We start from the raw sequence: 14,944 nt of genomic DNA on the forward strand, positions 1-14,944 counted from the left end.
AATAACTTTATCTGGATATTGTTACAGCAAACAGGGTTAAATCCACGAAATACTTTGAATTAGTAAAACAATTCGTGAGACTTGACCTAATTTATGCATCAACTGATAACCGAATCAATTTTGGCGAATCAAAGTGCAAGGCATCCTTGACCTCAGTTTTCTTGGAATTGATCCCAAAGCTACATTATGTGAACATCAATTAAATTCTTTAACAGATAGGGTGCCAAAACTAAGCTCAAGACATTAGGGCCGGGAAAAAATTCAGGTACGGTGATGGACATTGAAACACAAAGAGATTAACTCTCACAATATGGACTCTTTCCATCCGGTTCGACTTCCTTCGCATTATACAAGCATAGAGCATTCCTGTTTAAAACTTCAATTGTAGGTTTTTTGGTCTGTTGTTACATAACCTGTTTATCTAATTAATAGTCTGTCATGTAAGACTAAAGATAATGCACAAAATTTATATACGTAGCATATATATATTATGCTCTAAGTACAAAATGAAGACACTTTCAAGAAAACAGTAACAACAACAAGAAACCTCTTCATTAAATAGTGTAGTAAAATTATTTAAGTAGTAATTTTAGCTCTCATCCCAGTCATTATCATATCGTAAATCGATGGACAAACCAAGCATTCACCAGCGTCGATTGCAAATCGAAATCAAACAAAAATCCTAATTCGGGTGTAGTGTTTGTTACGGAAATATATTGCAATCTACCCAAGTCCACACAAATATGTTGAATGCAGAGCAAAATAGAACAAAAAAAAATTTCCTTACAACCAAAAGTAACATTTATTAGAATATTTTGTTGAATAATCGCTGGCTCCGAGGACTGTGATGCACCACCCATCTGTCATGTTTCTCCAGGACCCCTCCTCCAGTAATGGTCACAATACCACTCCGTGCACAAAACATGTGAAAGAAAATAAAATCATCTTCGTTTTCCTGTAAAGGCAGTCATTAATTTTATGAAATACACAATTTGAAGCATTGTATGTACAAGCCATATTCCTGTAAGAAACACCTACAGTCTTATTTATTTTATTTAGTTTTATATTTATTTTTCTCATCGTCTCACTGCCTTCTTCTTATTTCTCCTTCTTTAAGGGTGGTGGTAGTCTTCTAATAAAAGCAAAACTGCTCACATAACTTCTATAAATGACAGCAGTATATGGCTGTGAAAAGGTTTTCATTTGTAAAATAGATCCACGGCATGTTACAATGTTTTCCGGTTTCGGTTGGGTCATATATAATGTGGTCAATGTAATCAATTATTCAATATGTTGTCCACAGCCATATATAGTAAAGTTTATAACACGAAATATAAGTAAGTTTTCAACACTGCAACGACTATTTTATACCTGATATGTTGAAACAGCTATCTGCTTAAAGTTTAATGCTTTTTTCTTACTGAATCTTTTTCTTTTAGTATCCTGCAAATAGGTTCTTTTGAACAAGGCAAACAGGACATGAGTACTAACGATATCATTCGTATTAATAGCCACACATTATTTGCTCAGGATATTGTGAGCATAGCGAATGATATTTAGTCATCATGTCAAGTCTGAGTGATTGTACAAAATATCACGAGAAATTTAGGACACTAACAGACAAAAAACACCGCCGGATTAGATTTATATATAATAAAAAAAACAACTAGAAGCCCGAAAGAAAGAAAGGAAAGAAAAGTCTCAGATGCGAATATCTGCTTGACTTGAGCTCCGTTATTGACAGATTAAGATAGTTGACATATTAACGGTGTTGACAAATTAAGGGTGTTGACAAGCTAGCCTGCAGAAAGATGAATCATACAATCCTGGCAAACACTTTATAAAGCATATAGTGCCTATGTAAGATTGTTTTCATATACCTTAATATAAGGCGTTTTCTATTGGATGTGTAAGATAGCATACTTAATATTCAAGACGATGAAATGGTTCCAATAGTAGCTTTTGGGCATAATGTAATACCATCTGTCAAACACTTGAATTTGGGTCAAAAATAAATTTTTGGAACCACAATAGGGATCCAAATGTTTATATTTATACGTATCAGTAGAACGCCTAAAGCACATGATGGGTAACTGATGAGGAAATAAAACGTCTTTGAACTAACACACATGATGGTTAACAGATGAGGAAATAAAACGTCTTTGAACTAACACACATGATGGGTAACAGATGAGGAAATAAAACGTCTTTAAACTAACACACATGATGGGTAACAGATGAGGAAATAAAACGTCTTTAAACTAACACACATGTTGGGTAACAGATGAGGAAATTAAACGTCTTTTAACTAACACACATGATGGATAACAGATGAGGAAATAAAACGTCTTTAAACTAACACACATGATGGGTAACAGATGAGGAAATAAAACGTCTTTAAACTAGCACACATGATGGGTAACAGATGAGGAAATAAAACGTCTTTGAACTAACACACATGATGGGTAACAGATGAGGAAACAAAACGTCTTTGAACTAACACACATGATGGGTAACAGATGAGGAAATAAAACGTCTTTTAACTAACACACATGATGGGTAACAGATGAGGAAATAAAACGTCTTTTAACTAACACACATGATGGGTAACAGATGAGGAAACAAAACGTCTTTGAACTAACAATGGTTCACACCCATACCCATATCCACCCACTTATATAATTTTGGTATTTATCAGATGCTTTTCGACTATATTTTCTACACTTGTTACAGAACGCTCTCCAGTACAGACAAAACGTTTATGACTACAAAGTAGATGGAACAATATATAAGTTGCTGTTATGTAATAACGTAATAATAGCCAAATATTTGGATCAAGTAAAGAGCGTTTTAAATCACCTTAAAATTGGTAATAATTCACAAGTTTATGAACATTGTTCGAATAAAAAAATGCGAGTAGTAAAGTACCTTATATCTCATATACATTGGACATCTCTTCTATTATTAAGTTACCTATGCCAGAAGATCACGATTTTAATATATTAATTTGTACATAGAACACCACCTTTGTGTATGCTATTTCAAGCAAAATAAGACATTTGAAACAATTACCAACTCTTATCGTCAATCAACATCCTTGTCATGAACAGCATCCATGACTTCTTCTCCTCTTCTTCTTTTTCTTATCTTTTCTTCCTTTAATTTAGCAAGTTAGCAGATAAAATATAACGACTGACAACATTTGATTAAAATACATATTCATCGGGAGTAAATGTTTTCAAGATTATTTTCTGAGGTGTTCATATTGACTGGGTTGATTCTTTTTATACTAAATATTATAAAATTCATAAGTCATGTTGTCTATGCAGATTGTAGTAATTTTCAGTAATGCATATTCCATCTGATATTACTGTTCAATTAGTGTATCCTGTTTAATTGCGTGCTGTGTATTTTTATTAAGCATGGATATCCCAATATCATACTCAAGTAATTGCTTTGTAGATAAACCTAGTGAACAGCAATGCAGTTACTTTCTTTCCCAACATGAAAAGCATGAAGAGGGTGCTGAAAAAAAATGATATCACGACACTTTAGTTCTAATTGTACCCTTCACTCTTCCATGTCTTATCGCTTTCATCCCCACCCCCCGGGTGAATTGAACATCACTAAATACAGCACTTATTTATTTCGTATGAAATGAAAACCTTGTGCATTACTTATATTAATCAATATTCCCACCCTTGTGGCCTTTATATTTGAATCAAAGGTTAAATGTTAAAGAATGCAAAGTATAGTGAGATTTTCGAACCTTTGCGGACCGAAACGTTGTATGTAGTCTCAGCACTAAACAATTTGTAACGCTTTTGCGGTCATTCTATTATTCTTAGGGTAGGAACGGTGGATGCATGTTATAAAGCGTGTTGATTTACTATGCAAAGCAATCGAGAATGACATGTTCTTTTTTCTATCATAGTCTATGTGTCCCATATTTATTTTACAGACAGATATGTAACAATACCATTCTTCTGAGAAATTTCATAATGTGCAAACTCTTCAAAGAATACATATGGGAATGTGACCAAATGTTCCACAAGTTACGTTTGCGTTTTTTGTAACTTATTATTTGTCTAATTGTGTGAAATACAGTGTGTACGTAATATCACAGGCGTAGATTTAGGCTAATGAATATAATCATGTAATTTTTATGGAATACTATATTAGAAAAGCTGACATCAACGTGTCAGGCTTTGGCAGTTTAACAAAGTTTTTTCTATTGTACAATACACACGATCTTGAAATATATAATGTTTTGGAGGCATTCACTCGAATCGTTTACAATCCATATGTTTCTATCGATGTACAAAATTCATTTCTGCTAGTACGAACAAGCCTTAAATAAATATTTGTATATCTATCCTGTCCATACTAGATTAATTTCGTCTGAATAATTGTGTGTCTTTTAGGAATATGTCGTCATTTGCATACGATTGTATCAACAAGGAATGATAGTAACAATGCTTTATTGTATGGTAACGGACCAACATAGCTTTTAAAGTAACACCTTTTCAGTCCTAACAGGTTGCTTCCTGTTTCAATACCCACCTAATGGATATTACCTCACAGCGGTCGCATTGTTATAACTAAGGAAACCCTATTACTCTTTTTAGTAGATTCATACAAGAAGCTACGTTTTGTTTCGAGTCTGCGGAAAGGGACAATTTAATTCGACGACGAGTTTAATATATTTTGACGATCCATCGATACAGACAGGAACAAAACACAAATAAGGTACTTTATGACATTACTTTATTTCATGCTTTCCAAGTAGTTTTATCTTGAACGGGTGAAGAATATCACCTGAATATCATATGTTCATGTTTTAAAATTTAAACAGCTCATATAATTATTGTCATGTTCATTTTGGATTTAGAACATTAGTATCGTTTAATTATACTTCTCTCGCGACTTTGTGGCATATTGGTCTTAAGACGCCTTGTTAAACGTCTATGCAAACGTTCGCAACACTCTAAAGCAAGGGCTTACAGAAAAGTCTGGTAAAGCCGCCCTTCGACTAACAATTTAATCAGCGTTCGTGATGGAAATTTAGTTGCCATAAGTGCAAATACTCTACATCTTTATTCATGGTTTGCTACCAGCCACAAAAATGGTTTTACAGGTAATATTGTTTTTTTATGTCGGATGATAATCTTGTAAATCGTAACACAATAATACTAATTCTTTATGTGCGTAGAAGGGGCAGATTTTACGTCAATATATTCTACCACCTCTGTAAGTGAAGTACAGTTATATTACTTTCATCACTTATGAACATATATTATAAATATAACTTAATGTATGAATGGTAAAAGGAAACATATAAAAAATCATCAATACCAATAAATAAAACTCAATTATGCATACCTTTACCAGACCCTCGCTCAGCATAGACCTCGAAGTAGCTTCATAGCTTGCAAGAATGAACCTAAATTTATTCTGCATATAAACTAATTGCAAGGACATTTCAATTAAGAAAAACCTTTGTGACGTATACTAATATGTATATATTTACAAACGAAGTTAAGTAGGATTCAATATATTGATGGCGTCACTTAAAACACGTATATGAAAGCATATAAAGACATGCATTATGGTGCAAGGCAGTAAACTATTTATTTATATATGGCACAAATATATGTTTGTAGGTGTTTGTGTTTGTATGTGCTACGCACGAGGCATGAAATTACCCATGTAAAATGTTCACGGCTTTGATGTTAACGCAATGTAATCTTTCATATCTGATAGTAATCGTAGAGACGCAGAATACAACTGACCATAGATGTGCGGTTTTGACACATGCAATATTTAAAAGCAAGTGTATAGTTTAAATTGTGACCACGCAATGCAACTGCATGTTGATGATTCTTTGAATAGATAAAATGAAAATAAAATAAAGTTTGTAGGCAAGAGAGCTATGTATGCATGTATGTATGTATGTATGTATGTATGTATGTATGCATGTATGTATTTGGCATCCTCTTTCATTTCTTTCAAATACCCACTTTTACTTCTAGCAAATATATCTGCATGCGTCATCTTGTTAGCCAGTTTCTGTACTACTATACCTGCTATGAAAGGAAATATAATACTATATATATATATATATATATATATATGTATGTATGTACTGGTTTATACTAATCTTCTTGCACTTTCTGCTTTCGTTACTGATAAGAAAAACAAATATCATAATCTACAAAACTACAGTAAAGGAAATGACGTGAGTGACAGCTTAAGTGGGACCATTGTTGTGAATCAATAAGAGACCACTTTTTTAGATAATATAGTTTAATTTACCATGCAACTTGCACCTACATATGTTAGAAGTACTTATGATTGTGCATGTGTATGTGTACAATATATTTGCCCAAAAGTCTGTCTGAGTGTTACTGACTAGTTTTACCTCATTCCAGCTGTCAGTGGGCGTGTAGTTCCTCTGTCTCTGTCAAGAAGTAAAAGGAGCCCATTATGTTGATCTCCAACTTCATCGGGTTTTTATGCCATTACTTTACATTTTTTTAAATCTAAATAGGAATATATGATATGACGTTATTAAGAAGAAGTGAATAAACTCATGGGTTGTTTATTATATGCAAATATCATTAGCATTCATTGATCATACTAGGTCTCATTTCACATCTTTATATACCAAGAATATTTTCCCATTGTGATCTAATTCCTTCCTTTTATGCAAAAGACTGATTCACATCAGATGGCATGTAGAATGTTCGCATCACAAAATAAATACCCATACATGTAGGTAGCTCAATCCATACATCCTTTGATATAGATTCATAAAATTTCTGTATTTCCTTATCTGTCTTTTTACCTAGCATCAGGGGAGTCAGGGCGGTTAGGTCCTCGAAAAATGATATTTGACCATCCAATTGACAAATGGACGGCTCCTACTGAAATCTATTTATTTCCCGGTATATTGTTATTGGCTGTTACACATACTGGTTATAAAAACGCTAAACCGTGACCAGAAAATACATTCTTTTCAATAGGATTCGTCCCGTTGTGCAAGAACATTGCCAAGAAAATATTGGAAATAAAACGCTGAATCGGCCTATCCACCCCAATGCTGGTACACATACAAATTTATTAGACGAAATATAATATTAATACATATGGCTGGAAAGAATCAACGCAAAAAGGCTCCAAATGGGGAAAACCAAGCTTTGTGGCTAGCAGTGTAGCAATGGACATTGTTGGACACATGCCGACAGTGCGAGAATGGGTGGTGGTCCTGTTTCGTGTGATTTATGCCACTTTTGTATACGAGGAAATGTTCCATTGTGTAGCGCAAATTGTGGTCGGGAAAAATGACGGAAACTCTGATGTCATGTGAATCCTCCAAACTGCATGCAGGCAATACGTTGCCAGTATACAAATCCCAGAATGAAATTATCCATTATGTAATACATTTTTTGGGAAAATGCTAATAGTGACCTGAGGTCAAGTAGAGGACTATGTAAACGTGTTTATCTAGAAATTATTCTCTCGAAATAAAAACAGCTCAAAAATAGCTTTCTTGGGAATAAGAGACATTAATTTATAGTGAACTTCAGAGAAGGATACATACTTGGATTGAGTTAATGTGATTCATTAAAAGATTCTCGGCACATAATTACGAATCAGGCCACCAAAGGTACATCAAGACTTCCACGGTTAGATTCATTTGGAATACCACAAAAGTTTACTCAGGACATTAAGCATTGGTACGTGTGATAGAAATTCTTGGGTTATTTGGGATTTATATAGCAATACCGTAATTTCATTTTACAATTTTCACTTGTCGGTTTAGGTCTTTTCTGTTACTTGCTTAAAAATACAGAATCGTGAATATATATATATATATATATATATATATATATATATATATATATATATATATATATATATATATATATATATATATATTGTCCCTATCACATACATTAACAATGACGCTAGTATGTTATTGCATCAAGGCCCACTGTTACCGCAGATGGTATACCTCGCGCGATATCGATTATCCTACTGTCGCGTTTATATCGCTGAAGTATTTGTTGGCGTAGATTAATTTCGGTGCTTAATGTAGCTTCTGCTTTATTTATATTCTCAAGTCGATTATGCTGAGGGTTGATCATTGCGAGAATGCTAGAATTCTACAAATACTTTTACACTAAATGCTTTCGTGATTATGTATACAAAATAGATCAATACATTGAATATAGTCTGCTTTTGCTAGACTTTTGTTATCCGGTAGTAAGTTTGAAACGACATCTAAGCATCAAAGAAACAACTTCCCATGACTATGATATCCAGAGTTTCTTTTTTCATTTGTATTGATCCTCCACTGGAGTCAAAGGGTGTCTATCCGAGCAAAGCAAAGGGAGTGGGTGGGTGGGCCGCTAGAGAATAGCGATGAATTTTGTCTTACCATGTAATGGCACTCGAAAAATAACATTGCGCTCAGGTAAACTAGTAAGATACTTATAACATATATATTCACTCTTATCACATATACATTAACAATGACGCTGGTGTGTTCTTGCAGTTAAATAATCAACTTCGCGATTATTCTTCGTGAGGATTCCTACGTGACGCTTGTAGTGAAATATAACGATACCTGTTCGAAGTACACGGTCTCGTTATGAGTCACGCACTGTAACTACTGGGTTCTTGTTCATGTTCATTCTCTCTTTTTATTATATCTCCGGTGATCGCCGGTGATATAAATTATGTCTCTTTTTTCGGTGCTGAAGAACGCTCGGGATAATCTACAGTATCGAATTTTACCTAACTCGTTTGAATTCAATCACTTAAACTTTGCTGGTTTTTATTTGGTCGAATTGTTCTTGAAAAATAACAAATTCATCTTTATTTATTCCTGTGAAGTTTATCAACGCGGCTCAATAATCTTTTCTGGCAAATTTTGATATATTTGGATCGTCCATAAATACCTGTGGTAATTATTGGATTTAATGTTATAATTACAGCAAGTTTAATTGGTGGCTCGCTAACTCGTGGCGTTACAAAGATTGCATCCCGCCTATTCACGTAACACAGCAAAAGGTTTGGTGGCGTTAGTGAAAATGGCATGTACCTATATGGCGTCTAGTCCACAGACGGGTGGATCTGTCGCGGTTTGTGTTGGTTGCGTTGATATCCAGAGCGATTGAGAAAGTTTGATGGATATATATGTAATGACTTCTCGCAGTACAAAAGAATCAAAATAGGTGACGCTGCCTGGATTGATGTAATAAGCGGTCCAATGAATTCCAGGACCTTCATGTGAATCAAGGTCAATTGTTCCTGTTTCATGTATCCATGGGTCATCGATTAATTTATCACGAAGACTGTAGCGAACGATACACACGTGCGACATGAGTAGTAAGGTGGGATACATTAGCGTCAATGGGAATTAGCATTACAGAGACCCCTGGGACAGATTAGCGTCAAGGGAAATTTAACATGGAGAAAAATCGTGGGTGAGATTAGCGACAAGGGAAATTAACATGGAGAAAAATCGTGGGACGGTTTAGCGTCAAAGGAATTTAAACAGGGTGGGACTTTATAGCGTCAAGGGAAATTGAACATGGGAATAGAGTGTGGGTCTATCTAGGGACTAGGGGAATTTAACATATGGAAATTGAACATGGTGGGTCTGTATAGCGTCAAGGGGAATTGAACATGGTGGGATTGTCTAGGGACAATGATGGTAGAGGGTCAAACACAACAGAGACAGAAACATACATACACTAGTACAAGCGTGAGATTTATATATAAAGCATTACCAAGACCTGAAATCTTGCTGGGGTGTTCAAAAATTTCCATAATTGTAATGATGCTATAAATAGCTATAATCAAGGAAATGCTCAACGACAAAATGGATATGACTAAAAGTAACGCTAAAATGACGAAATTGTCCCAGAATTTAAAGGAAAATAAACATATCCCCGAAAATTAAGTTACAATGGTTTAGACTAAAATGGATAAAATTAGTAACTACTTACAATATCAACTTCTGTGACGATCGTGAATAAATACCTATGTATCTATAATCAGCTGAAATTCCTATGAAATCCCACTATCTATTTATAGCTCCAACTTGTGGGTTTTTCCTTTGGAAAATCCCACTATCTTTTTATAGCCTCAGCTTGAGTGACGTTCCTGTTTATGAATTCTAGTATATATATATAGCTACAAAATGTGGAAATCCCCAAGTCGATATTTATAGTCTCAAAATTTCCAGCGTCAGTGACGTCACTGTACTGAACACTAGGGGATGAATGGCAACAGTGTTGCAAGTGGCTGACCTGAATACACGCTACTGCAGGTAGGTAGGTAGAGTGTATCTGATAGGGATAAAGTGAGTTTTTATAGGGACAAACAGAGACCAATACACACACACACACACAAACACACACACACAACGTACGCGCGCAGACATACGCACACACACACACAAACACACACATACACACACACACACACTTGAAGCGATCGCCATAAATTCAAGTTCCCAAAAAAATTTCAGGGCTACCCCATACTCTCGAAAAGAAATAACATTCCATTGCCTATGATATGTTAGTCAGTTAGAAGAAAAAATACAGAAGTGAGTCTATCAGCACATGATTTCTTTATCTTGGTTAGAAAGTGTGACTCTAAGTTGTTCGTTTCCGTCGCTTATCAAAATTTTAAAAATAGTAATGTTCTGTAAAAAGTGAGTGAGTGTTTCTTTTAGGTCTGTGCGTTTTTTGTTTTTTTTTTTGTTGGTGATAATATGGATAATGTAAGTTCGGGTACAACGAAATTTAAAGAATTAGGCCCAGAACTCGGTGTGGAGGGAAGAAATATACGCAACAGCAGCGGGAGCAAGAAATGCAGACCTATCCAGTTAGCACTGAGGCATTCTGCGTTTGACAATGCCTTTGATGTCGTACACGTCGTCTTTTTTGGTGACACGACTTGATTTGAAATAAGTAAGGGCTAGCGTTTTGGTGAGTACTTAACATCCATGGCTGTCTTGCTGAGCACCTTTTTCCTCCTTTACCACGCTCGGACAGAAAAATGAGTGTGTGGTGAGACAATTCCCACTCATGTTTAAAGCCTTTCAGTCAGGTTGTTAAGGACTAGTTAGTCCTACACCTGATTGGCTAAATTTAAAAGTAGTCTGTGAGTACATAAAAGCCTGGGGGGATGAGGCTCTCTTTCCTTCCCCAGGAGTAATTAAAAATCACGCGGTGCGTTATTAAACCAGTGATACATGCTCCATTAGAGCGAAAATCACTTTAATTCAAGTAAGAAAGCAAGCAAATTCGGGTACCGTCTCTAGCACTCTTGATGACACCAACTGTCTGGGTTATTTTCTTTCTTGCAAGCCCCTATGTTCCACTTCTGTTTGTGATAATAACTTGTGATACTTCACATTTTCTAAAGTGGAAATCTTTACAAGCCGTACAAAATACAAAACTTATATGACTTTGGCTTTTGACACTTGCACAGACTCTTCACTTTATAAGTGTCACGAGAAAATTGTATATCCCATTTTTACCATTTTCAAAAACACGCACACACTTGCAGCTTGACCAGAAATATGTACATCTTGTTTTGTGGATAAGTCACAGACAAGTCCAAGCATATATAGGTGGTTATGAACGTTAGGAATATCCCCTCATTTTTTCAGAAATATCAAAGCTTGTATGTGCATATTCCCTTTTCCACTCTATATTAGTGCTTAGATTTGTTCCAAAAAAAGAAAAAAGAAACGAAACAATTTTGAAGAAAAAGAAACAACTGAATTTTGAATTCAGGTTTCTCTCTGTTTATAATTTTTTTCAAGTTGATGGTGCATGACAGAGTACATTCGCCTACCTTTCCAAAGTGAGAGGCATTTCTTCACATGTCATTGCCTTTGTTAAATTCGGTTTCATTGGTTAGTTATCGTTAATCTTTAATTTTTTTCATGCATTTCTTTTTGATAGAAGATTTAAGGCTTTCTATTGTTGTAACGGTATTTATGTTGTTTAGTCTGTTGATGAAATTATCTATAGCAAAGTGCTTAAGATTTTTTAGTTTCTTTTATTATTTCAAGCCCTACAAAAGGAGACCAAGTTTGTCTTCAAAGACGATTGAAACTCTAAATTACACGGGCGTGAAGGAAAACATCGTTGTGTTTGATCTAATCATGCTTGCCGTATCTCTTTGTGTTTTAGAGGTCATATTTCTTCTTAAGTAAATACACGCATCAATAGACAGACAGATTGGGTCATCATCCTTGAGTTTCACTGTACTTTCGGTTCTTTACTTCATACAAGCCCCAAATTTATTAGTTTGAAAACGAAAAGATAACATGCCCCTCAATACTGTAACACGTCTGTTCTGACTCTACCGATGTGAGTGTGAGTGTTTATGTCGAAATGTTTAAGTGAGATATAAAAAAAATGGTCAGTTTGAAAACGCGAACCAATACTGTGACGCTCAGTATTTTGATGTGGTAAGAGGAAATGGTACAACACACACAAAGAGGGCTTGTAAGTTCACATTTCAGTCTGTCTGCACTGTAATGGTAACAACGCAAGAACATAGGGATTATTATGCCACACAGTCCTAGAACAAAACAATGCATCACCCGTTGTAAGCCATTTCATTGGCTATACTTATTTTCTTACCGCGTTCCCTTCGAATTGACTTGAGTAGCTATTCAGACAGTGACGAGAATGGCCATGCTTTACTAGGTCTATCCTATAGGCGATTTATATAAAAAAAATATTTTTAAAAATTAAACTAATGCACGAACATTCGTACCATGTGCGATCCCATGGAAACTGTGTCCGTCTTATTGCAAAATACATCAACATTTAGTTTAACCGTGCAGATCGCTAGAACAAACCTCTGATCATATACATTTTGAAAAGTGTTGTGTGACACGGATCGCCATTGTCGCTTGGTGTCTGCTTTCTTGTTTGAAAAGAGATCGTTTCGTCTTGAATATAAAAATTTAATTTGACTAAGTTTTACGCACTACTTGAACTCATACATTTACGTTGTAGGTGTAAGCCGTCTTTCTCAGTTTTCTGGAAGTTCCTTTTTGCGTTTCTCAGATATGATACTATTTTTTATGGACCGAACGAAATTTCTTTTGGCGTGAATCAGGACTCGTGGTTTTGTGGCATAATTGGCGAGCATTGATTAAAGCTCAGTTATGTCGTCTTCGAAATCGCTGACACGGATTTGAACTAACACTTCAGGTTTTGTGTGAGGCGATACGGTACATCATTGCTTTTTACTTCCTCAATGAAATCGTTTCATCTTATTGCAAAATTACATTTGACTAGGTTTCATACGCAGCAGGTCCCTGTATATAAGGAGAGTGTCTTAGCGTCAGAGTATTCATTCCGCTCTCAAACGATCAAGAAGATGGAAGAGTCAGCACAGATCGACCTGCTGGTCAAATATTTGCTAAAAGTCATACGAAAGCATAATTCACATGCGAAAGTGGCAACAAAACTTACTCTTTTGATCGTTGATTTGATGAGAGTCATACGAAAGTGTGTAAGTGCTAATGAAGTTTGCTATATCTGCAAAGGTAAATGGGTATTTGTCTCCAGAATACCTGCTTCGTCTAAGAAAGAGAGACAAAAGTCAAGATACCTAATATCGTTGTCAGGAGAAAGGACACTGGAATTCAGTGCCCTACGAGAAAAGAGAAGAAACAAAAACAAGACGAAAAAGAGAAGAGGGATTCAGAAGAAGAAGAAATTGAAGATGATGAAGAACTTGTGCCAGTAAAGACATGGAAATGGAAAAATTGACAATGTGAGCCGATGCGTTGGCCCTGATGTGAAATTTCATACTACCTTCTAAAAGAGAATAGACCAGAAAGAAAACGTAGGTGTCTCGTGGTCTTGACATTGTATAATAAGGATGGCGTGTTTTGTTTTTACTCACACTTTATGAAATTGTGCTCTTTCACCTCTCTCTATCCCTCTGGATCATGTTTTAGTTAGAATTGAAATGGAAGGATGTTTTCCTTCACGTACGCTCTTTAGGCATGCAAGTCGGTAAACAATAGTCAGTCTATTCATCCATCATTTTGTGTCTTGATGTTTCCTAAATCACACACTGATGCCATAAAATAACGGGTTAAATGGGTTTTGTAGTGTTGGGAGTGGGGAGTGGGGTGTAGGTGTTTGGCAGAGTTGGTCATTGCAGGTGAGGGCTTAGGTGCTTTCAAAAAACTTTTTCTTCTTCACTCTGTGTTGATAGTATATTTCGGGTTTGTATGCGTTCGCGTACGTTTGTGTGGATAGTTTATTTGGGGTTTGTATTATCTCCCTTCTGTGTTGATAGTATATTTGGGGTTTGTTTTTGCCTCTTCCCTCTGTGTGTGTGTATGTGTGTGTGTGTGTGTTTGTTCGCGTACGTTGTGTAGATCGTATATTTGGTTGTTTTTTTCTTCTTCCTCCCGAGTGTGGATAGCATATTTGGGGTTTGTATGCGTTAGCGACGTTGTGTGAATAGTATATTTGGGGTTTGTATGCGTTCGCGTACGTTTGTGTGGATAGTTTATTTGGGGTTTGTATTATCTCCCTTCTGTGTTGATAGTATATTTGGGGTTTGTTTTTGACTCTTCCCTCTGTGTGTGTGTATGTGTGTGTGTGTGTGTTTGTTCGCGTACGTTGTGTAGATCGTATATTTGGTTGATTTTTTCTTCTTCCTCCCGAGTGTGGATAGCATATTTGGGGTTTGTATGCGTTAGCGACGTTGTGTGAATAGTATATTTGGGGTTTGTATGCGTTCGCGTACGTTTGTGTGGATAGTTTATTTGGGGTTTGTATTATCTCCCTTCTGTGTTGATAGTATATTTGGGGTTTGTTTTTTCCTCTTCCCTCTGTGTGTATATGTGTGTGTGTGTGTGTGTGTGCTCGCGTACGGT

At 35.7% G+C, this 14,944-nt stretch overlaps 1 protein-coding gene across 1 annotated transcript in view; it reads left to right on the forward strand.

Annotated features, from left to right (window-relative positions):
* The first annotated feature begins 4,627 nt into the window (after positions 1–4,627).
* Positions 4,628–14,944, forward strand: part of LOC149798666 (uncharacterized) — a 29,777-nt gene continuing 19,460 nt past the window's right edge. Inside the window, exon 1 of the mRNA XM_089956960.1 lies at positions 4,628–4,749. The gene's annotated coding sequence lies outside the window, so the exon portion shown is untranslated. The remainder of the gene's footprint in view (positions 4,750–14,944) is intronic.

Source organism: Sinohyriopsis cumingii, chromosome 5 (genome assembly GCF_028554795.1).
Source record: "Sinohyriopsis cumingii isolate HCF-2022 chromosome 5, ASM2855479v2, whole genome shotgun sequence".
NCBI lineage: Eukaryota > Metazoa > Mollusca > Bivalvia > Unionida > Unionidae > Sinohyriopsis > Sinohyriopsis cumingii.